The sequence below is a fragment of the Furipterus horrens genome, unplaced genomic scaffold (assembly GCF_987537825.1).
Source record: "Furipterus horrens unplaced genomic scaffold, mFurHor1.1.pri manual_scaffold_1, whole genome shotgun sequence".
NCBI classification, from domain to species: Eukaryota; Metazoa; Chordata; class Mammalia; order Chiroptera; family Furipteridae; genus Furipterus; species Furipterus horrens.
Window position 1 is genome coordinate 196,946,215 of NW_028327171.1, and position 25,978 is coordinate 196,972,192.

General features: G+C 37.0%; 1 long non-coding RNA gene across 2 annotated transcripts in view; it reads left to right on the plus strand.

The window, feature by feature from the left end:
• Nucleotides 1-2,096: 2,096 nt before the first annotated feature.
• The window catches only part of LOC150022593 (uncharacterized), a 165,252-nt gene continuing 141,370 nt past the window's right edge, over nt 2,097-25,978 (plus strand). For both annotated transcript variants that reach the window (XR_016509642.1, XR_016509640.1), the window contains exon 1: nt 2,097-2,372. This is a non-coding gene — a long non-coding RNA (uncharacterized LOC150022593). The remainder of the gene's footprint in view (nt 2,373-25,978) is intronic.

Sequence of the window (25,978 nt, forward strand, 5' to 3'; positions counted from 1 at the left end):
CGTGAACATAAAACTGCTCTGAGAAATAAATCCTGATAATAACAATTAAGAAATCTCAAGAAGACTAAATAAATAGAAATCTAAACCATGTTCACAGATCAGGAGACTCAATATTGTTCACATGGCATTTCTGCCAAAAATTGATCTACAAATTGAAAACAATTTTAATTTTAAAATACCCTTTTCATAGAAATGGATGAGTTGGCACCATAATTTATATGGAAATGCAAAGGACTAGACAATTCAAAAGAATTTTGAAAAAGAAGAATAAGACTGTAGGACCTGCAATACCTGATTTCAAGACTAACTATAAAGCTAGAATAACTGAAATAATATTTTGGTTTGAAGACAGTGAGGATGGGTAGGAGGGTGTTCACTACCTGAAGTTGTAACTGTGTTATGCTCAGAGCTGATGCAGCCCCAGGAAATTCTGTTTGAAGTGAAGGAAGGTAGAAGGAGCACTTTCCTTCTGGAATCTGCTTCTTGTGTCAAGTAGCCCAAAATGATAGAAATTGAGAAACTCTTCATAATTGACTATGTAGGTTTGGAGAGATTCTTTCAATCAGTATCTGCAGGTCTTGAATGTCAACTGTTAACACTCTAGCAGGACTCTTATTCTTTCCTTCCATCCATACACTATATATCATTCCACAGTCTCCTAAATCCTCCTTCTGAGGAAGAGCCCTAACTCGTCCAATCTCCCTGATCCTTGGGTGTGCCCTGATACTTCCAACCTCCCTGCAAGTATCACAGGGATGTGGGATAAGGCAGGGTGTGACTAATGGCCAAGGTTTCAGATCTTGCTCTGTTATAGTCTCTAATCCCATCATTGTGTCCCTTTTTCTATGTGAAAATTGAGGGATTTGGACCAAATGCCTAAGACATCAACTCTAATGTTCAATGGTTCTATGATTCTATGGCTGATTTCAGGGACAAAGCCAAATTTTTACTGCTGTTTCACCAGCACTGTCGCCGCTGGGCAAGCCACACCTGACCATCTTGGCTTAACCATAAAATCAGTACTCATTTGGAAGTAATTCTAAGTCGCATCTCACCTCTCTTACTGAAAGTGCTGTTCGTCTGAACATTCCATGGTAAAGAATCACCTTTTCTCAGTTCACTTTCAAATGTTTTTAAGAGATAATTTTCTTAAATGACGGCATTTCAAAGTCAACATTTTCTGTGCTCTCTATTACACTTACATCACTCTTCACGTTTTTCCCAGACTCTTCCTTGTTGTCTAATTATATCACCATAGTAAACACAACAGAGGGGCAGGGCTGACATTTTATTCATCTCCATTTGACACATGCATACGCTGAGATTGACATTCAAGTGAGCTGTCCCTGTATCGTATATCTGGCTCTTTAGACTGCAGTGTCCATGAAGGCAGGGTTTTTGTTTTTGTTTTTTTTGGCGGGTGGGTCTGTTTCATTTACAAGATGTTTCCACAGTGCCTAAAACAAGACCCGACACATAATAGATTACAATTCACATTTGTTGAATAGATCAATGAACGAATGAGTCTGGTTAGTGACGGAACTAGGTCCAGAATTCCCTACACCCTCAGCCATCGGTCTTTTAGTACTGCTCCCTCAATTTTCTGTCGTTTCTGGGTGCAGTGGTTGTTAGCCTTGTGGACGCAAGGCCGCTGAGTCTTGTCCACAGAGAGATGGCAGGAGCCCCCGCCCCACAGTGAGTGATAGGGGAAGGAAAGGAGGTGTGTCTGTGGCGGACTCAAAAGCTGACTTCTCTAAGGACAGGGGTGAAGAGGGTCCGCTGGGGGCCTCTGTCTCGAGGGCGCTGGTCTCCCTTTGCTGGCGATGGTGGAGGGGAAATTCTCTAGAAGGGCCCGCCCCCCAAGACCGCAAGAGGCCGCGGCTTGGCAGGCGCTCCGAGGCTGCCACCCTCGCGGTTCCCGCACGGCGGCAGGCTCGCTGCGGCAGGGGGCGTGGCAGCGGCGCTCCCGACCGCGACACTGCGGTGGTGGCGGAGTCGGGCGGGACTGGAGAGGGGCGGACGGGAGAGGCGGGGCGGGGCGGGGTTGCTGCGCAGGGAGCGGGCAGCCGGGGCGGAGCTCAGACTGGGCAGGACGCTGGGGCTGCGCGGGCTCTCGGTCCCGGCGACGGTGGTGGCAGCAGCGGCGGCAGCAGCAGCAGCAGCAGCGGCGGCAGCAGCAGCATCTTCCTCCCCCTCCTCTTCCTCCTTCTCCTCTTTCTTTTCTTCCCCTCTGCTCCTTTCTCCATCTTTTCCTCCTCCTCCTTCTTCCCCCGCCCCATCTCCCGCTCCTCTCCTTCTCAGGAGGGCATTAGGTCCTCTGGGCCGGGAGCGGTGGCAGCAGCGGCCGCGAGTGCATCCAGTTTCAGCGCCAGGTAAGAGCCCTCCCGCCTCTGGTTCTATATAGGGTGCCCCCGGCACCTCGTTCCCCGCGCGGAGGGAGCCTCAGTCAGGAATGGGGTGGAAATGGGCCAGGGGGTGTCTCGCCCGCTGTGCCTCGGGAGCAGACACAGATTGGCCGAGCTGCCTCCCACCTGACGGAAGCTGCGGGCCCGGCCTGTCCAGGTGTCACTACGGAGCAGGGAACCGGGCGCTGTTACCCGGGCTCTAGATAAGCAGAAGAGTGTGCGACCTTGGTAGGTACCACTGTGAAACACCTGGAAATTTACATCGTGTTGGGATACTTGTCCTGAGAGCTAATATTCTCCGAGTTGTAGAAAGGCGAGGCGTGACTTTTAAAAAGATAATGGGAAAAAAAGGATTTCGAGGTTGTTTTGTCCATCCAGCTGCAGAGGCTGCACACAGAGGAATGAGTTAGGCAGCCCGGTCCATTTGAAATCATTTTTCCTGTTATTCTTCCAGAAGCAGCTGGAAAGGAAGATTGATAAATATTTATAATTTTAGGAAAATGAAAAATCAATGTCTGGTCGGGATGGGTGTGCTTGAGCATCCATATAGTCTTCCTTTTTAAAAAATGGGGTGGAAAGCTGCATCTTCAGTACATCTGTTTTTTCCTTATTCTTTTTAAAAGTTCTCTTTTGGGCAGCAGTGTGGGTGCCTTCCTTCCCCAACTTCGTCTTTTGTTTAAGAATGGACATTTAAAGAAAGAGTGTGTAAGAGGAGTGGGGAGGTGTGTGTTTGGGTGGGTGATTGGGGGTGGGTAGTAAAGCGGATAGGGTCAGAAGAAAACATCCTTGATCACTGGAAATTGACTTATACTGCCTGGTGCTGGGGCTTCGGGATTTTGTCAGAAAATAAAAAAGCTTTCATTAGCAACAAGCCCTTTTGTAACCATTGCTGGGTACTATCTGTTGTAAGTCCTCAGCATTATGCTGAGGACATAGACTCTTTAAAACTGACTCAATGTGACAGGTTTTTGTTTAAATGCATATACATACATACTCATGCACACGCATGCACTTTGCACACCACATACACATATATTATACTCTATATACATGATATTACAAGAGAGTGAATACGTAAAAGAAACCTTTTAAAATTTATCTTTCTGGGTTTGGGAAATACGGTGTAAATGAAATCTGTAGTGCAGAACAAAAAATATTGTTGGTAGTATATAATTTTGAGTGTGAGGCAGAGGGATTGATAAATGTTGGTAAGGACCTGACTTCAGTGTTAAAGGTATTAATTTTAAAATGATCGCTCTGGGAGAGGCAGTGACGACAAAGTGAAATTGAGGTTTGCAGCCGCAGTGAGGCGATGGAGAACAAAGCCTTTTATGTGAGCCATGTTATGCAAAATGTCCCATGCTTGAGTTGCAGGTATGGACGGGTATAAAGTATGGTTCTGTCACCCTGTCATTTTACTGTGTGTAATTATGACTTCTTTGGACAATGAAGATTAAATAAATAAAAACTCTTTAGAATGCCTAAGAGGAAGGTTACATTCTTTAACCTGTATGTGACACAAGTGCCCCTTTAACTGAGTAATAGGCATCTATGTATTTTGGTAGAAATTTTATGAATTTGTAAATCATGGGTCTCTCAATCACCCATGCCTGAAAGCATCGTCCCACCAAGAAAAGATGAAAAGCATTTTTTCTTTCAGTAAAGAATATTATATATGTGTGTATTTTAACAATGATTTCTGGTAATTTTATCTACAGACATATCTATATTCATGATTTGCATATTATCAGAGCTGTTGTGCCTTTAGGATCAGTGGTACCTGGTTTACTTAATTTTAATTTATAGTATTTCATTGTTTGCTCTAATATTTAATTTCTGAAAACTTTTTAAAGCTCATAAGTAAAAAATTGCTTAAATCTGGCATTCTAAGCAATTTAAAAATTGAGACTCATTAAGAAAATAACATTTTGATTATATTAATTTTTATTTTCTTTGTTTCTTTCCTCTTTATCTCCCCCCTACCCCCTATGCCATCTTCTTGTCAAATAACCTGTTCCTTTCTGGCCTTCTGTGCTGCTTTAAGCTCTAGTTATGTCTAGACTATCAAAAGCAGAGCAGTGTTCTCAGGAACTTGAAATTTAGGATTTGTTCATTTTCTGCAGCAGCTCTCTCGGGATGACTTGTTTACAGCACCTTCTCGGGGAGGAGAAGGAGAAGGAATGTGCTGAGAGAGTATGACCCAGTGAAACTGGCAACAGCCATTACCTCATCATAGTAGCTACTTCAGATTCATTGAGAGAGCAGGCATCCTCTCAGTGGAAACCAAACACCAGGAGCACACCCATCTCTAGGCAGAAGCCCCCCTTTTTTTTCCCATAGCAGCCTCCAGGAATGTTGCTTTCCTGAGGTTAAAGGGATATTCTCTCTTTTATGTATTTCTTTTCAGGGCTCTTGAACTTGGTCAAAAATATGCAGCCAGAAATGAAACTTGGCACAGAATCCTCTAAGTCTGAAGGAATAATTTCATTCCTTGACCACTGTTGACTTAAATCAATTTGCAAGTTTTCTAAATCAGAACGAAGAAGGAAGAAAAATACTTGCTTGGTGTATTTTTGCCTGTTTTCTTAAAATACATATTTTGTGTTGAACTTTACTAGCAACTAGATAAAAGACTAGACTGCTGTGATTTTGAGAACTTTAGTTGTACAGTTGGACTTTAAAATTAAATAATTATTATAATTGCTTAGATGTACCCATAAAAATATGTAATTATTCACTGATGTCCATGTGAGACGGACTATAGGAAACCAACCTGGGGATTCTACTATTCAAGGTGATTACTCTGATTAATGAATTCTTTTAATACTTAATTTCCTTTTGACAGATTAAGATCAAGGATCTTAAATAACTGTTACAGTAGATGATAAAACTACCTCTAGCTCAATACTATACTCCTTAATGCTAAAAGTAGTCATTTGGGTGAGTCATTAGTAAATGCATAAACCTAACAACATTCTGAAATAGTCATATACTCCTTTATCTCTGATACGTGAGTTAAATATGCTATTACACTCTTTGAGTCATATCTGATTCTGTTAGATATGTTAGTTCTTTTTGCTACTTCAATTCTCTCAAGCTATGTGACCCTATAAGTAAAACTAATTTTTCTGAAAAGTTTATTAACATAACAAAAAGCAAAGTAAAAATAGGAATTTAAAAATTTAAGGAATTTACTGATAAAGTTGGAGGGATTTGTTTGTTTTATAGGAAGTACCATTCTCTGAGTAGCTGTTGTATTATAGATAGGACACACACTGCCGGGGACTGTCCTCAGACACGGAGGCAGTGTTTCAGGGCCTCAAAGGCAAACTTTTATGCGTCAGTTATATAAATGTCCTAAGGTATGCCTACCTTCTTTATTTCACACATATACATTTAAATCAGGGAATGATAAACTGTAACTCTCTTTGGGTGTGTATGTTGCAAGCACTAACCATCTCTCAAATGCTCCAATCAATCAGCTGTAGAACATGTCATTAAATGCTGGCTACCACATGAAAATTCCAATTCAGAGTATTTTTGAGAAACAGCTTTTGATATACTCAAGGAATTATCATACCCAAGAATTGATTCCAGTCATCAAAGTAAAGAGCTACAAAGTAAGAAGTTGTACAGAGAGGGCTAAACTCAAAGGGGAGGGTCTGTGAGAAAGTTTGGGTGCGTGGGTCGGGGTAGTGGGAGATGATGAACAAATGCAGATTTTTGGCTGTTAATAGTTGTCCACTTAGGATGGAGATGAGTTTTGTCTAAATGGGTTGAAGGAGAAGACATCTGTTTTGTTTTTCTACCTCAATGTAATATTTTGTCCATATCCCTTCCTTGCCATTACTTTGAACTAATGGTTGTAGGTGTTTCCTTGTAAAATTTATTATGGAAGCTTATTGGAGGTGATTCTGCGGTGAATTAAGAGTTTTAAAACAATATGAGTACAATTAGTTGACTTTTAATAAAAAAACACTTTGAATCTAATCTTTGAACTTAATTTTTCCTCTTCAAAAAAGATAACCTTTCCTTTGGGAGGTAGTATTATAGCTGATATTTTTACTTATATGTTTTAGTGAAATTCTGTAGAAATTTAGGCAAAATAAAGAGCTCAGGATTTCCTCTTTTAGTCAGTTGTTAAATTTATATTGTGGACTTTGAGAAAGTTTAAACAATTTGTTTTTCATTAAAACACACCATGTTTCTCTATATTTTTTGCTTTTTGTTATATTAATCTTAGAAAAAACAGTTTTACTTGTAAGATTACACAGCTTGACTTATCTTTGCTCTTCTTTTCTTTCTTCTTTCTTCCTTCTTCCCTCTCACCTTTTTCTCCTCCTTCCTTTGCTCCTTCTTTTTAATTTGTATTGGCAAAAAAAAAATCACTAATCGTTAGGAAATGCAAATATAGCCTTCTATTTTTATATGAAATTTATTTTCTATTATATCTATATTTCTTGTTCAAAATACAGTTTTATGTTGCCTTCTTTTCCTTCTTAAGTCTCCATCCCTTTCTTGGTCCTTTCTTTGATCTTGACTTTTAATTCCTCTAGCCTTGAATAATTTTTTTTTTGGTATTTCCAGTCTTTGATCATGCTTCCTTTCTCTAGAAGGCCTTTCTAAATCAAGGAGAAAAGTTATTACCTTTTTTTTTTTTTTAAATTTATGCGCACGTTCAGCTCTTGGGTAGGGATGGCCGTGAAAAACCATTTCACTTTGATTGTGTTCCAGTTCTGATTATATTCCTGTTCCTGAGCTAGAGGTAGGGTGAGGTGACTCACCTGTGACTTTCACATGAATATAAAAGAGGGAGGGACTCAATTCTAAAACCATTCCAACTAGCTGCATGCCAGCTACACTACCAAAAGGGGTGAGACTAAACTTGATCCTGGGAACGGCGACAAGGCATTTGCTCCAGGGCCATTCCTGCGGTTTGGATCTCTTAGGATAGAGGTTTAAACTCTTTGGGGATGTGTGCCCAGACTCAAGGTACTTGGAAAGCAAAGGAGGTTGTATTTTTTTTTTTTTGAACTTGAACTATCCTTACTGATGCCTCTAGATTGACTGAATCTGTGTTTAAACTTGGCTCTATGTACAAGGGGAATCCAACAAAAATAGCCAGATTAAAGCTTTTTTCTGACTTACAGAACCATGATATGTTCTCAGAAATAGCTTTCCTTTTGTGTATCCCTCAGCTTTAACTTTTTTAGCTAAAAGGAACTAAGCTAGAAAAGCTGTGGGCCTCTTGTGTCTGGGCCTGCTTCCTCTTACTTTCCCACCCTTGTAAGTCTTCCTGTTTCTCTGTCTGCCATGCCCCATATCTCTGTTTTGTTTTGTTTTTTTCTTCTTGTTTCTTCCAAGAAGACAGCAATTTAGGTGTTTCCCTGGTTACTGTGTTCAGTAGAGCTTTACCTGCACCCTGGCTCGTTAGGCCTTATAGAGTCTTCAGTTGACAAATATTTGAAAGGCATGAAGAGCATCTTGGAGGAAAGAAATTAAGCAGAAACCATGCTTAAATATTTAAAGAGAAACATGTTCCTGGTCAGTGAAAACTGAAACTATGGCACTGTCTAGGGAATGAAGGAACTCTAATGTTACTCTTCTGTTAGAGGATGTTAGACATAATGTTCTGATGTCTGTGTTATGCTCTAAACCTGTGATGCACATGTTTCATCATCCCTCAGAACTGGAGTACTGTTTTGTTACTGAGTAGATGTAACAGAATTTCTAAAATAGTTATCATGCACACTTGGGAAAGAGTGTGCTGTGCATGTTGTCTTCCCCTGAAATATCCTTGTTTTGAGCCATAAATACAGGAAAAAAGCCACCTTCATTGTACCAGAAATCTACACTTACGAAAGCAGATCTTTCAAAATAAGATAATCCATGTTCTTCTTCTTAGATGTGGCTTATTGAATTGGATAGTCTAAAAATCTTAAGTGACCTATAAAGAATTAAGATAATACCTTTTAGTAAATGATATTCTTTGGAAGGATTCACTCTTAGTTTTTTTCCACCTAAATATCAGCCTAGTGAGCCTAAATATTTCTAATATGATTCATAAATCATTCAATTATTTATTTTAAAATAGTTATTGGGTCCCTAATATACAGCAGAATCTTTTCTGACTGTGTAAGATATTGAGACAAACCATATACATTTCTGCCCTTATGGAGCGTATATTCCAGTAGCAAGAGACTGGCATTAACAAGTAAACCAATAAGTGAGTGGACATTTCTGGCAGGGAAAATCCTATAAAGGATAGGAAACAACACTATACAATAGAGCTTGTCTGGGATGGGATAGGCTGCCATTGGAGACATGAATAATGGTAAGTAGTCAGACAGGAATATCCAGGGAAGGAATTTTCAAGACTGAGGGAATAGCAAAAGCAGTGCCCTTGAAGCAGGATGAAGCCTGGAGTATTTGAAAAACAAATACAAGGTCAGTAGCACTGGAGTCTAATGAACATGGTAGTGGGTACAGGACAGTAGATCAGAGCAGAAGGCAGGTACGAGGCCACGTCATTCCTCTTGACCATGATAAGGAGCTTGACTTTCATGTGATTTGCAGTGTATCCTAATTTTTCAGATAGCGGAAGGAGAACTTTTATGAAAATCTCATAAAGGCTTTCAAAAATTAATTATATCTCCTAAATCCCTGTAGCTATATCTGTATCTTATTCACTAAAATGTTAAACCACAAGAGAGAAATGATTGATATAAGATAAAACTTTTGTTAACTTGATCTGAACATAGACAACTTAAAGCATGCCATTTTTTTTAAATAATGGAAAATTATATGTACAAGTAATTTTAACCTCTTGTAGCCTTTTTGTACCTGAGACTGTTTGTTTTTAAACAAATCTAAACAGAAGAGTATAAATCTTGGAGAAAAGTGCTCACAGGAATCATTCCAGTTTCAATATGGATGTGTTCTTTGGCTGTTTCCCCACAACAGCTTTAGTTGTAAACAAGGCCAGGTGCCAAGCAATAGCCGACAAGGTACTGAAATGTATGAATACGTTAAGTAACAGAGTAACACATATTTGTCTCTTAGAGGCAATGCCCTAAATCTCTTGAGAATTCAGCAAGCGAGCTGATCCAATCTCATGATTTTCTTGAAAGAATAGTATGTCCTCTAAGTGCTATGCAGATTCAGTGGAGGGAGCAATATCAGTGGAGGGAGCTATATCACCCTGTGCAGAAGCTAAACATTCCCTGTGGGAAGCAGGACATGGAGGATGCTGCCTAAGTGGCTGCATTTGGAAAAGTGCCCAGTTAGGACAATAACAAGAGCAAAAGAACTGAGGTGACAGTGAGCAGGGCATGCCAGATTGCCTACCAAGGATGATTTCTTTTGGAGAACAGTGGGGTTGGTGGATGGGCTTGTATTTCTAGAGGTCCTTAAATCCTGGGATTAGGAGTTGAGATTTTATCATAAATTCACTGCAGTCAGTGAAGGATTTTAACTTGGGGAGTGGCATGAGGAATGTGGTGACATATTTGTAAGACAAATTTGAGAGGACTTAGTGGCAGCTCTAGAATTTCTTCATATGGTGTCGTATAGAGGCTCAGCCTCTTCAGAGTAAGAGATTAAGGGTCTTGTTTGAGAGCTATGGTTGCAGATGTTCTCACAAACAATTGAGAAAATATCAATACCGAAGAATGGAGGTGGGAAACATTGATAGAGATGGTTGAACGAAGGATTCCAGCTCTTCGACATCTTCAGGAAGACAGACTTGAGCGAGCCAAGAATCCATGTAGAACTGTAGTTAGTGAATAATATGAGTTCTTATTGGGGTTATGTCATATGCATGCAAAACACATATTTTTAAAAGGACATTGGCTTTGGAGGACAAGGCAAAGAAATAAAGATGAATTTTAGTGCAACAACTCTGATTTCCAGGCCATATTAGAAATATACTACATGACTTCACAAATTAATTTTGTATACAGTTATTGAAAATTAATGTGCATGTATATCTAATAAACACAGATTTTCTTGCAAAAATTACAAACACATTTTTGTTAGATATTTATATGTTTTAAATATTTGCATTCTAAACATGTTTAATACCTTTATAACTACTATCATATGGTAGGGGTTGGCAAGCTATACTGTAAAGACCAGATAGAAAAATTTTTTAGGGTTTGTAGGCTATATACAGTTTTCCATAATTACTCATCTCTGCTCTTGTAGCAAGAAGGCAGCCATAAACAATATGTAAACGAATAGGTATTGTAGTGTTCTAATAAAACTTTATTTACAAAACCAGATGACAGGCTCATTTGACCTATGGACTGTAGTTTACCAACACCTGGCATATGTTGTCATGGTTGAATATGAGTCTAGAAAATGTCTTTGAAATTATAATAACCATATTTTCAAGACATCATAAGTACATGAAGACTGTGTAAGGATAATAGTTATATATTTCCCTTTAAGAAGACCTATGCAGGGAAGCTTTAGATTTTTCTCATATTCAGAGCACATTAGAAACTGGAGACCTTTTCTTAAGTCCCTGGCTTGGTCTTCCCATGTAGGTGCTGGTTTTGTTTTATTTTTTTTCTTGACCTCTAGTAACCTCAGAATAAATTGTATCCCACTTGAAGTAACTGTGCAGAACCTGTATTACACATTTCATACACTGACTTTTTCATGCTTTTCTTATGGTTTCCCTTGTCCTGTCTTTTTTTTTAGAACAAGGTAAGCTATAATTAGAGCTAAATTTTATATTTTCATTGGAAATGCACTTTCAATTAAAGCCTGTGATCAGAGAATTCTTACTTTGCAAGGGTAAAGGGGGTGGCAGTTCAGCCATGTTCTGCTGTTATAAATGAGGACAGATTGCATTGCTTTTGTTATTGTTTCCACAATTGAAATTATTTCTCAGGACTACACTGTACCTTTTGTATGAATGTGGTGTTGGAGAACATAATAAACCTATTACCCTCATACCTAAAAAACAAGGGATGGGTTCTGAACCTTTTCTGTGGTTATTGTCACAAATGCCTTTCAAACAACTTTTTATCCCTCAAGACCTCCGTGGACTGGTAGGAAATTGCTAAAACTCAGATGTTTGGTCTCTTAGGAATACCAGACCATGGAAATATTTTGGGCATTAAAATTCAGATACTTAAACACTGTTCTCTTTCTCTTCAGAATACTACATGAGGTTTTCTCACTCCATAGAGAAATCTGGTATTCATGGTGTAATGAATTAAGAGTTTTGAATTTTTTGTTCTGTTTTTTGTATATATTCTCCATGTGATTTTGCCTTCTGATTTTAATATTAGGTCTTGTTAATGCATTGGAATTAAATAGACTAATTCTGACTCTCATTAAATTAATTGAGACTATTTGTTTGACTCTTATAGGAATGATATAAAGGACAAGAGAGCTCTTCATGTGACCATTATCCTGAAAAATATTAATCAATTCAGTATGACTTGATAATGATTGTTATCATAATCAAGGAGAGTGTCATGGGAAATGGCAATGTTCTTCTTTAAAAGTTAAGAAAAATTGAGAGAAGAATACCATATAAGGAAAAGATAAGTTAGAAATCCCCTGGTGGTTAGATAATTAGAACTTTATTCCATTTTATCAGTACTTGTGTTTTAGATTACTGTTTCACTGTATGGTTTAATGTCTCAGAAAATTGGAAATGATAACAAGTTGCATTTCAGTCAGACTGGATCATAGACAAAATTGTGGGTGGTGGGCCTTCAAAATATGTAGAGCCAGGTTTCAATGGATATCACTGCTCAGGTACAGTTACAGGAATCATAAGAGGCATGATTATGTGCTAATTTTATTTTAGAGAAATATACAAAGTATCTCAAATATCAGCAAGAGAGGCTAACTAGTATTAAATTAGTCCTAATGAAAAATGGCATCATATTTTCTTGAAGCAAATTCAATGTGAATTTCCCATGGCAAGAAAGAAAAATCATATTTTATTGTAGATATTAGCAGTTTAGGAAAGTACGTTTGAACAGAAGAATGTAAATTGAGTATGCATATTTAACCTTGAGAACATCCTCTTTATTATCTTAAAATAACTATTTCAAGGTTATATTTGCTTGGCATTTCTGTATTATATGGGGTTATTTTTCATATACAAAAACACAAGAGCAATTTCTGGAGACTTTGCAGCAATTGAAATAACTTTTTCTGTTGTGATAAAATATACCAGTTTATTGAATAACTTACCGGAATTTATTCAGCATCCTTTTTATAGAAAGAAGTTGAGGAAAAGATACTGAACAACTGCAGTTGCCTCTCCCCGATTATTATGCACCTTAGACAGCTATGTACGTGGAGAACCTGCTTCCATCCATGAGCTGAGAAGCCCTGGTTCAGACCAAGGCATGTCTGGAAAATGCTGTTGCTGGAAAAGTGCTGTTGTCCTAGACAGAATGGCACTTATTCAGGACAGGTCTGGACTCATGAGAGAGACCTCAAAATAGAGTGAAAATCAATGTTATGATGACACTGTTGTCTGCTCAGAAAGCTGTAAATCTCTGGCCAGATTTGCTATTTCATAGCATCTTCATAAAATCTAGGTGTACATGTGTCCACAGACAAAATGCAGTTAACACAGAAATGATATTTCAAGTTTGAGGTAACTATGCAATACAATTAGTTATAAATTATAGAACAGAAATGGACCCCTTTTGGGAAAACCTATACCAATTCTAATGAGAAATTCATTTTGCACTCAAATGCAATTTACTGAGTTTTACTCTGTCACTACTTAAGTTGATAACATTTAAAAGTTAAAGATTTGAAATTGTACATGAACATTATGATGACTCATCCCTGAAGGTTTATTAAAGTTTCTTCTCTATTTCTGAGGTTAGAGAGGATGAAGTGGAGATCAGAGAGGAGAATCATCCTGCGATCCCTTTGTATAACTTCAACTTTACTTTGCATTGTTATTTCTGCCCACATCGCTGCTCTGTTCTGTCATTTATAAGACTTCACACTTGATTACCTAATTCCACAACTACCTGTGATTGCTAAGGTCCACGTTCATTCAAACCTATATTCCTTTGAACAAGAGTCCGTGTGTGTGTGTGTGTGTGTGTGTGTGTGTAGGATTTACAAAAGGCAACTTGTCTACACGGACTCATAAAGGAAGTACCAAAAAAAGCTATTTTGGGGATGATTTATTTTTTCTTAGGAAGTGAAAGTAAATAAAATGCTGTATATGCCACAGAAAAAGGCAGTACTGACAGATGTAAACAAATGTAAATATATATTATCTGCGGGTAATGTTAGCCATTCTTGAACAGCTTGAAATTATGTAACTGTAGCTCTTTTGGACGTAAAGCTGAGCAGTTCTCAAAACTCTAAGTCAATGTTAAGTCATTTCAGTAAAAAAGAGAAATACACTGAATGTATTTTAAAGAGGTTGTAAATGAGAGTAATATCTTACAGACTCACTTTTGTTATTGTTTATTATAGCCTATGCAATAACTACCATGATAAATTAAAAACTATTCTATTACATTGTGTTTAGATCTATTTCTATATCATTGTATGAAAGTTGTATACATTTTCATAGAGTAGTTCACATTTTAAATATTTATCTTTGAAAATTAAGTAGTCTCATTTTTAAAGTAGAGAATATGGTACTTTAGTCACTATATAATTTTTATGTGCTTATTTGCTTGTTTTTACAGTATCTACAAGATATACCTATTCCCCAAAATTGTGTGGATGAAGGGAAAGCCAATAAATATTTTCTGAATGAATGAATGGTTTTAGAGAAACTAGTTTAGAATCCCCCCCAAATTTAATGAGACTTGTTTGTTCTTACATGTATATCAAAAAAGTAAATGATGGGTTTTTTTGGAGGGGGCAAAGATCTGAAGGAATCAAAAACATCCCTTTCTCTATTGAAAATAAATAAATCCAATTTGTCTAAAATCTTTGTTTATGACACAGGAAGCTTTATTACTCATATACTACCCTTTTTGTGAGGCATTGGGAAAGTCATTTGACTCTCTGGGCCTCAGTTTGCTAACGTACAACATGAGGGGCTATATTTAATGATCTCCAAGATTGCTTCACTTTCTATTGTTAATTGGAACTGCAGTGCATTAATTCATATATGCACAAATCCGTTTGTCATTTTAGCTATTCACCCAGCAAAGATTTCAGTGATTGGAATGCTGAAGAGATACGTTTTCTTGTTAGGAAAAGCTTAATGTCACAAAGACAGGTTGGAATTAGGAGGCACCATTCAGAGAAACAATTCCATCTTTGTGAACACACCCATTTTATCTTGAGCAAATGCTTATTAAGAACCAGTGATGAGCCCCCTACTGTCATGAGCCATGTCAGCAGTAAGAAGGAACAAACAGGACTGTCCTTACTCTCCAGTGGCTTGTTACAGAATTAGGAAAGACAGCTGCCTCACATCGTTTGAATAACTAAACAGGTTATAAATGAACACTTATCACTAATTTACCTGTCCGAAAGCACTTGGGAGAATGCCTTAGTATAAACCCAAGTCATAATATGGTTATGTGTTAAAATGAGTGACACAAATAATCTGAGCTGTTGGGAAGATAAGACTGAGAGATAGGCTTTAGGAAAGGATGGATGCAAATATTTGCACTTGGAAGATACTTGCCCTTCCTGTAGCTGGTGTGGATTCTAAAAAAAGGAAAAAGGACTGTTTTTGAAAAAAATGTTCTGCAACACAAAGGCAGTAAAATATTGTATTCACTAATATACGTGATACCATATTTTGTTTCTTTGTAAGTCTTAAAATAATTTATCAGATTTATGGATAAAACACTTCATATAAATAATTTAAATTTTGTTAATTGCAGACCTACAAATATTCATTTAAATTATCTGAGAACATCTTTTACTTAAAATGTAAGATCTTTGGAAGACATGAGGCTTTGGAAAGGAAGGGAAGAAGAAGAAAGAGGTGTGTCCCAAGTATTTATTGTGTCGTTTCTCAAAGCAGAGGCCAGCTGTTGTGGAACTAGAATGAAAATGTAAATTATCAAAAGGGAACAATGAGAGCCTTCTTTTTTCAGACAATGACCAGTGCAATCACATAAGAAAAGTGTTTGGGAAGGTTTTCTACTGTGCACAAATCACGAATGATGAACTGAAAGGCTGCGAGGGAAGTGATTTACGAGAACTAAGTGGACACAGCCCATGGATTGTCTAGTACTCTGGGCAGCTGAATTAATCGAGGAACAGACCTTCATTTCTGCTGGGACTGAATCCAAATGACAAGATGACCGTGCATGGAACCTAGGAAGTCACCGCCTCAGTAGCGTAGCAGGACTGTAAATTGAGCTGCAGTTGCTGGCACGAGTTGCATTTCAATTCATGTGGTTTTATGAATCAAGACAGAGGTCTCTGAATACAATGCAGACAGTCAGTGGGAACAAAACAGAAAGATTGTGCATTAGCTTGGCTAAGCTTTTTTATATTAACCATAGGAAAAAATCCATGGTAGCTTTTAAATTCAAGGGTTTTCACAAATAAATTAGTTTTATTGTATTTTTGTTTAAATATAAGTGCTTCAGAAGGACTACAGGTAACTCATACAGTTATGAATGTCATTTGAAATGACCTTCTAATCTTAATATTAAATGGCCATCAGACATCAAGGTTCTGTAATAAAAAACATCAAATTCCAGCAAAGAAATAAAACTGTATGTATTAATGTGTCTGTGTGTGTGTTTTTCCATCTCTGCTCTCACTGAATTAGTTCTTCACCTTTTGTCTGAAATAGTCTTTTCTCAGTAAACGCAGTCTTTATTAGAACTTTAGTGCTATTTCTAAACTATGTAACCAGTTCACTCTTTTGTTCAAAATCCTTCCTTTCTAGACTTTTTTAACATTGCCTGGAAAGCCTTGGAAATCTGTTAAGTATGCTCTCTCTTCAATCTTATTTTCTTCCACTCCCTGTCTATATTTCTGACCTCCCTCAGAACTACTAAGCTTCTGTAATTCTTGACCCATTTGCTCTATTCTTCTTCCCACAGTAGATTTTTTTTCTCCATGTCTAACTGCTTATCTTTTTTTAAAAACCAGATCAGCTTTTGTATTTCTCTCTGTCTCTCTGTCTGTCTCTCTCTCCGATGTTTATGCTTTTTGAAGGAAGGAGGTATCCTGTTCACCTCTGCAAACTCTGTACCTAGCAGAGTGCCTGGCATATACTACACACTCAATAATTATTTGTGGGACTGAACATTGCTTTATGATTCTGTTTAGCGTTTGCTATTGATCACTTTGATTAAATGGGTACATTTCTACTATATTGAGTTTCCATCCAGGGAGCTAATTTTAGTCAAGTACTTTGGATAACCAAGTATTTTTATCATGCTCCCTATCTCGTCACCATCCACTCCAAACAGCAATTGTCTCATGTTTCTCCCCAGCGCTAGGTAAACTAAGGGCTCTAAGCAGCATTTTCTTCCCTGAGGTAGTTCCTGCCTAAACAGGTCCCAGTGAGAGTTGCCTGTGAAACTGGCTTATGTGAAAATAGTGCACAGTGTCAGGCACAGCATTGCAGTTTGGTAAATATGCAGTACATTTTCAGAAAAAACAAAGACTCATAGCACTTTCTAAATTGGTTTATCATTGCTATTTGAAAATAAAGGAAATTAGAACCTCCAACTTTAAGTCCTTCTTGGGGATTAAAATATGAAATTTATATATCTATCTCATTCAGTATTTCTTGTCTTTCTGCAAAGATTAATTATATTGCTCAGTCTCATTGAATAAGAAAATTGATAATTTATTCCTAAATAATATACAGTGAACATTTTGCAATACTAATTAGTATCTTGTAATTAAAAGTCTTGGATTACATCTAGTGGGGCTGTCAGGTCAAATATAAACATATATTCCAATTAAATCCAGCCAGTCAGAATTACGTATGGGGAAACAGAGCTGTTGGTCTAAAATTAGAATTTGAACTGGGTCGATACTTTAAATCACAATCTTAAGTTTTTGGTTGCTGCTTAATAAAATTAAAATAGTTTGTTAAAGGGAAAATAAAAATTAAAGCATAATTCAAATTCTATTACAGTAACTTCTGCAGGGATATGTAATTTATTTAACCTCGAATTTAATTATAATGATTTTTTTTTTCAAACTGAGTAATCATTGAGACTTAGTTTGCTATTCAAATATCCTTTGAAAAAACGTGAAGAAGTTTCTGCATTAAGATTTTTTGATTGGGAGCCGTTTTTAAAAATAGCTCACATTTAATTTTAAAAATTTATAAAATTCCACACTTCAAAAAATATTTGGTTATTACATTTTAAAAATCAGAGGTCAAGCTGTTGTGAGGATGGATGGATGGATAGTCAGCATTACTCTGAAGATGTGCTTAATCATTTTAGTTTCAATGCAGTATTGTTTTTGCCAGATTCTATCATCAGCAAATTTTCCAAGAACTATATGGCTTTAAAGCCTTTGGAGTCATAAAATAGTATTTCGAGATAATTAAGATTTGAGTCTATAATTTTTGAGAATATTCAGATTGTGTTACCTTGTCAATAGTATTTAGTGAGCTAGACTTAAACGGCTCCCCCATTCAAGAAATTTTAAAAATCACCAATAAAACACAATTTTATTCTAACACAACTAGTGGTCAGTAGGGACACTAATATCATTATTGTCTTTAAGCTTTCAAGAGAGAGATTTAGTCCACACTTTATTTTTTTTTAACACTGATTTTGAAATACACAATGTAAATATCTCTGCTTAGGCAATGGTGATAGTGATATCCCGTGAAATTAAAAACTACATCCTAATCATTTTTTAGAATAGATTGACAGGGTGTGGTTTCAGTGTTTGGGTTTTCTTTAATCCTTAAAGCTATATGGCACAGGTTTTTCAGCACAGAAATTGCCACACATTTAAAACAGGTAGCAAAAATGTGGGTGGAGCCAAGAGGAAATGGGTGCTCTTGTTTCTTACCAGAAAGCAAAAATTTCTCAGAACACAAAATGCTGCTGGGCACATAGTCCGCATTAAGGCAGTAAGATGCCATTTTATGTAACATCTTAACCGTGATGATTTACTAAGTATGATCAAGAAAATCACGTTCTACCAACACAACTAAACTTGGGAATAATAATTAGTTTTGGCAAACCATTCAGCCACCCACACCTTCCACAGAAATTACTCATAGCAGCAATTTTGCATTGAGGTATTAAGCAGCATGTTTTAATAATAGGTGAGCTTAAATTCAACAAGGAAACATAGCAGTGCTTTTCTTTTTTGTCTGTAGACCATAAAACGTGCTGTAAATGAAATGAACAAAAAGCCACATGTCTTTTGACAATCATAACCTAAGTACCTGTGTCTCCTACACACAACAAAATGTCATGAAAAGAAAATCAGTATTCCGTCACGATATTCACCTGCAAGCTGCCAAACAACCAAATAGTAGATATATTTGGATTTGTGGGAAATTGTTGAAAATTGTTCAATTTAATGCTGTCATATAGTTTACAAGCTTGATTTTAGAAAAAGTACTGATTTTAGAAAAGTCACTTTTTATATCGTTTCTCACTTTTTATTAACACAGTTCTATTCAATGATTAACAAATCCCCAGCTACAAAAGTGAAGGAAGCTTGAGTAGATTGCTGAACGTGGTCATGGTGCAGCGTGCCTGCTTCTGTAGTTTCATGTCGTTCTTACTCAGCAGTTTCTCTGTAGTTGTGCCCAGGGATCTGTCTGGGATTTTTTTTCCTTCTTTGACTTACTTTAATGTTTCATCGTATATTTTATCCTTTTTATCGAAAAACAAAGATCCCAAGAATAGCTATATTTTCCCTCCTTGCCCCCACCACCAGCCTGCTTTTTTAAAAAAATAGTTACTACATTATATTATTTTGGAAATGTTAGATATTTAATGAATAAAAATGAAACACACTTTAAATTTACAACAGAAAGTTATTGATGGACACTGTCAACCTAGAACAGAACTACCTAGATGCGAGTGAGCCAAGGGAAACAATTTTATGGCAACAACAAAAGCATCTAAAATTACAATATTAAAATGAGGGAAAGGAGGTTCCAGCTGTCTTAGCTCTCCACCCATGTTTGAGTCAACACACTTTGGTTTTCTCCAATCATGGGAATTGTTTTTTTCTTTGTGGCACCAATACCAAAAAGAGTCAAACAGCTTTCTACTTCACACTGTCCCGCCACTCTAGGTAAGTAGAGTTGAAAGCCTTTAGCCCCTCTGTTGAGATTTAATTAGTCCATGCTAAGTTCAAATACAGAGTTGTATTCATTTTACAGAACTTCAAAGTGCCAGTTGAATAGCAGATATTTCCTCAGATCTTACCTGCCTAGGTACTTCTAGGTATTTTAGGATTACTTAGGTCCTCTAAAGCCAATGATTTTTTTTTTTAAGCTTCAGCTTGCTACTACTCACATCTTGCTTTCCCTTTCTGGACCTGAGATCTAGGTAAATAACTATAGGAACACAGTGGGACACCAGAGGAACTGCCTGGCTTCTTTTCCCAGACCAGAGTTCTACATGAACCTGAGGCTGTGGCCTGCCTTGGTAATTCGACATGTAGACCAAGCGAAGGTTCCAGTGTCCAAGACACATCAAATACTAGGAACATTCCATTTTAATTTTTTCTCTTTAAGATAATATTATAAGTAGAATTTTTAACATTAACTTTCTATATTGTAATAGAGACCACACATTTTTACTATATCACTTGGTACTTAAATATTTAAAACATTTTTATTTGCCTTTGTTCAAGTATATATGATCTTCAGAACATCTGTAATAAAGATAAATTTCATGTGTTTTTACCTCTGTAATCTACAGATCATCCAAGAGCATCTTGTAAATAGTGCGCAATCATTTGATTAAGGACTATAGCTAATCGGGAAATCCTGTTATTCTATGGTATTTTTTTTTTTTTTGACTCATTACAATGATTTAAAAAAATAGAATTTAATAGGAACCGCCTCAATGTAGCTTATTAAAATGGGCAGTGTAAGTCACATGAAAAGTATTTGAATTGTATTGCCTACTGTACTCAGCTCTAGTTATTAGAATTTCTAAATTCTTCTCTTGTGAGTTTTATTTTTATTTTTCAAAGCTATTAGCAAACTGAGTTTTACCTCTCATTTCCTCTGCTATGTAAGACAGTATTTACTGGACTGGTAACCTAAGGGTTATAATTCAAATCCACATAATTTGAATCAGAACAATTGAGTTACTTATTCACTGATACTGTCATGGTAGAGCCTTTGGTACTGAAGGTTCTTTAAAATGAAGTTGGACCATGATAAAGGGGGAAAATGTTTACAAAAGATCCTTGATTTACTCCTCATTTCCATTGACCTTCCTTGTTCCTGGTGATGGGAAGACTGGGACCCATAGGGTCTGCTCCATCAGATTCCTGTTTCCCCTGGCTTCCTATTGGTCTGAGCCAATGGGAAGCAAGAATAGGTGATCAGCAGCTGGGAGAGCTCTAGCTTTTGTGGAGTCTGGTTACATTGTTGCTTTCTCTTGCTCCCAAGCCCTGGGGATGGTGACAGCTTCTTATCTTTGTAATCCTTGCTGTAATATTCCTCACTGGTTTCCTTAACTTGATCCACACTTCTGGAAACGATCCCCACATCAAAACCACACTTTTTAAATTGGATCTTGACAAATACACATGCTAAACAAGTTTGGAATGTTTAATGCAGATCTTCAGCGAACTTGCTTCTGGGTGTATGTAGGCACAGCTGTACCAGGCTAAGAATAGCTCTGCCAACAGCATCTTTTTTTCTCAGACTTTTTTTGCAATTCTAAACTTTGTATTTTAGACTCAGTAAAGAGTTTATCTTTAGGTGCTGGCTTTTCTCTTGCAATCTAATCCACTCTGTGCTCTCAGAAAGAACCTGATATTAGTTCATAGTTTCCCTTGTTATTTGACCACACAGTATTTTAGAATTGCTGAATTTTAGAGACATACACCTCAGCTTAGCATTCACCTTTTCAACCCTCTCTCTCTAATTTTAAATAAAAAGACTGAATCAATTGTTAATGTAATTTTAGGCAGTACTAAGCTGCTGTGGAAATACTTAAGGACCCAGAGGGCATCTTGAAATCCAAAGACGTCTATTTGCAAGTCTAGAGTTCAGAGTAAACCTGCTCATTTCTTTGAGGTTAGGGTTAGGAAACGTATGAAGTGACAGTTTAAGTATTTTTCTCCTTGAGGGATGGACCCGAGATCACTAGAAGCAGACAGAGCAGAGGGGAGAGCTGACCTATATGCAAATGGCTAAAGACCTATTTCTAGGAGCTATTTAGTTTCCCCTGCTTCTTCAAGGAGATAAAACTTCCTTTCATCTAGTCCTCTGGCAGGTCCTTTCTAGCAAGGCATTCTATTGAGAACTCTCCTTTCCCTTTTTCAGCATAAGTCAGTTTCTTTTCTTTAATCTAAGGACCTTCTTATACATTTTGTATTTTCTCACACACCTAGAAAAAAAATCATAGTATTTTAGTACCCCTTTATGATACCTTGAGACATATCTCTGTTCATCCCATTGTTCTCTATCTCTGGTAATGACATTTCTGTAAAAGTACATCTTCAGATTGAAACTTTATCAGTTGGATTAGAATAAAACCATTTTAAAGGGCTGATCCAAATTTTAGTATCCTCAATTGCAATATGTCTGGTACTTGAAGCACACAGTCCCATCTGTCATGATATTCCTCCCTCCCTTCACTTCTTAGCTTGTATACACACCTCCATACCAGCCAGTGATCCTCTATGCAAGTTCCAACACATCGTACCTAACACCTTTGCTGCAACCTTATACAATTCTTTTGTTTCTTAATCAAAGAGGATATACTTAACTGGTTACCATCCTCTCTACACACACTGTTGATCTTTCATGTATATAAATAATAATTTACATCTATTCATTTTTCTTCTCCACTATAAAATAAATTAGGAATATTTAACCTTAACTTTTTTTCCCTCATAATTCCTACATTTCACTACTACAAAATATTTTTTATGCTCTATCTCCTCCTACTTTTCTATATTTTGAAGATAGAATAATGAATAAATGAATTTTGTAGTTTGTATAGAAACGGGTTTTAAACAGAGTAGAAGTGCGCTTTATGGTCTTTTTGTTTTATACTCTGTTATTAAATCTCAGAATGACAATATAATTGCAGTGATGTTATTGTTTCTTTAGTGAACTATCTGAGCCCCCAGATATTTGTCTGCTTTAATAATGTATAATTAGCTATTATTCATCTTGTGTTTATGCTTTTGTTTAAGAAATTAATGACAAACTGGCTATGATAATAATAGCTTGGCACATTGCTAATCGTATTTTGTGTGCTAAAAATCAAGATTTTTCCCCCTAAGAATATATCAAATGTTTACTTAATATCAGAATATTTTAAGATTGGATGTACAGTTGTCACCAACAACAACGCCAACAAAGCCAGTTAAGGTAGGCTGGAAGAAGGTTAGGTTTACATATAAATACCTATACTGATTTTATTTGTTTTCCAAAAACAAAAAATAAAACCTAAATCATCTCAAACATTTATTTGCTCATCTTACATTGAAAGTCTTCTAGATAAAAGATTCCATACATTCCCATCGTGGCTGGTGTGGCTCAGTGGATTGAGCTCTGGCTTTGATCCCCAGTCTGGGCACAAGCCTGGGTTGCAGGTTAGCTCTCCAGTTGGGTGTGTGCGAGAGGCAACCAATCAGTGTTTCTCTTGCACATCCATGTTTGTCTTCCTCCCTTTCTCCCTAAAAATAAATAAATAAAAATCTTTAAAAATATTTCATACATTCTCTTATTATCCACAATTTTTATTTAAACTTTTAAAATATCAATGAATTTTTTTTTAACCAATGGAAACTCCGATGGAGTGTCATATCATGAAATCAGTGTTTCTCACATGAGTAATGTGGACATTGTTAACATACGCAGATGAGACTACAGTCACCCTTCTACTGGAATAAAAGAAAAATAGAGGATAAGCTTCAATGCTGTAGTTCAGCCTGATAGTGAGAGAAGAAGCTCAGTCTTAAAATCAGAGAAAGGATTTTTATATTTGTCTTCATGGTGTGAGGCAGGGTTGTTCATCTAAAGTTAATGTTAGAAAATCATCAATATAGTCACTGAGTGCTGAATATCTTAATAAATTCCATGTGTGACAAAAATAAAACTATCTGCTTTAAAATATGTAATATGTTAGTAACATACAACATTTAAATATGTGATGATAGCTACTATTTACATACCACACTGAAGGTTAAGCATGTGCCTTGCACTCTTCCCTGTGTGTGAGTGGCTGTCTTAACCACAATTAATATTTACTTAGTGCTTTATTGTATAAAAGTATATTTTACATGTATTATTTTATTGAATCACTACAATCAGTTTTGAAGTGGTAGCTATTACTTTCTTGGTTTTACAGATGAGGACACTTGAGTCTTCAAGAGAATCAATCTTGAAGAGCATGAGTAGTATGTCTATGGCAGCTGCCCAGAGTAGCATTTACATGAAATTGGCTCATATGTCTGCACTTTACTGGGTCTTGTAAAACCATCCTAACGTACTCATCACTTCATCTAGAGAGGTAGCTGTTGACCTAGGTATCTCAGCTAGGGAACAGCGTCCAGCCATTAGGAAACTATTGCACCTGTGCACAGAGACCCCTATGTCATCATCCATTTTTGGAAGCAAAAGTGACATAACACAGCCAGCTGACGAGGCTGCCAGAAATTCTGTGTTTAGATTTTTTTTTTTTTTAATGAGTGGGATACTCTAGTGGAAGGAGTACTGAATTCATGGTCCATGTATAGAAGTTTCAACTCCAGATCTTCTACTTTGAAGCTCCATCTATCCAAGCATCAGTTTCTCGTCCACCGAAGAGGATGAGACGATCCACCCTGTATACTTCATAGGATTGTTAAGAAGACCCAAATGAGTGCAGCTTATGAAAGGTCTTAGAAAACTACAAGATGCCTGAGAAGTGCTTTGGGGCAAGGGGAGGGGCTAGGGAAGGAATTATGCCAGGTTGTGTCTTATGGGTGCAGAGAGACCTGAGTTGCTTTACCACCTTTGCCCTTTCTTCTTGGGTTAGGATTTTCCAAGAGGAGTCATGAGCCATGTGCCACAACACATGTTCATCTTAACCATTTAAATGAACTATAGCTGTAAAAGAAGTCATCTCCATGGAATTTTTTTTTTTTTTAATTTGGTTGGGACTGGCAAATTTGTTCTTTTGTTGAATTAAAAAAGGTCACACTCTGTAACCGCTATTGGTTATTAGTGTGTCTTAAGCATTAGGATAATAATAAAGATGAAGAGGTAAAATTTTTCTCTTTGACAAAAGTCCTTGCTGTTAAAATGCCAGGAATCCCATTTAATAGAATCATTATAATGGGCTTGGATTAGCTCCCAGAACATGAGGTTCCCCAGTGAGCAACCACCTGTTAGTAAAATCTTTATTTCACTCGTGGAGTCATGGAAAAAATGTAAATTATCCAGAGAAAGCAACACAGGGGACCCAAAAGGAAATTACCTCCCCCAATGAAATCAAAGATTGTATAGTTACTCCTCTATTAGATGATAGGATGCATTCTACCTATACCCTCTGTTGAATGAAACTTTATAAAAATAGGTAGAAATAATATTAGAAGCAAAGGAAACAGGAAAACAGAGATATAGATTAATGCCAATAAAAACATGGTCCATGCAAAAGAGCAGACTGTTACCACCTGTGAACTTGGATGGGTACTAAACTCTTCAGGCGACCAGAGCCAGGATGGTATGTACGTTGATGGTATGCCTTGAGCGTCTATCTCTGAAAGCTCAACCACATAGAAATATCAGAAACCCACTTAACTTGCAGAAGAGAGGCTTTCCATTGCTCTGCCAGAGGCTTAGGACTATGGGAGGCATTAGCTGCAGAGGCTTCTTTTGTTGTACTTTGGCTCCGCCCTTGTTTTTTTGAAGGTCTTAATTTATAACTGTTATATTAGAAGAAACATTCCTACAAAGTGTCTTGTTAGAAATGACCAGTCCCAACCATCATCTACTGACTTTATTTCTTATCCTTTTCATCTAAAAGTTAATAATTTGAAAGGTTATGTTTGTTTTAGTCTTTGGTAAAATCATGGATGACTGAAATAATTTCAAAAGAGCTATGTTGGAGCAGTTGTAGAGAAGTGCGTTTGCACCAGTGTGGTCTAAATCTGTACAATAAAGTGGAAGTTTCATAGATGTGCAAAAAAATATGGTTCATGCAAAATCCTTCAGTAACTAGAACTCAGTCACACTGTGGGTTAATATTGCCCATTGAGAAATGGCTGGGATTAACCAAGGGAATGCGTCCCTGAGCTTGAGTAATAAAGCAAATGGGAGTTTGGGAAGGCTGGAAGATATTTCAGATCACAAATTTCCCCCAAAGTCTGTTTCGTTTACTTCTCATCATGATAATAGTTTATGTGGGTATTGCTCTATAATCCTAAATTTGGACACTTAGGCCCTAAATCACACAAGCTGTCAG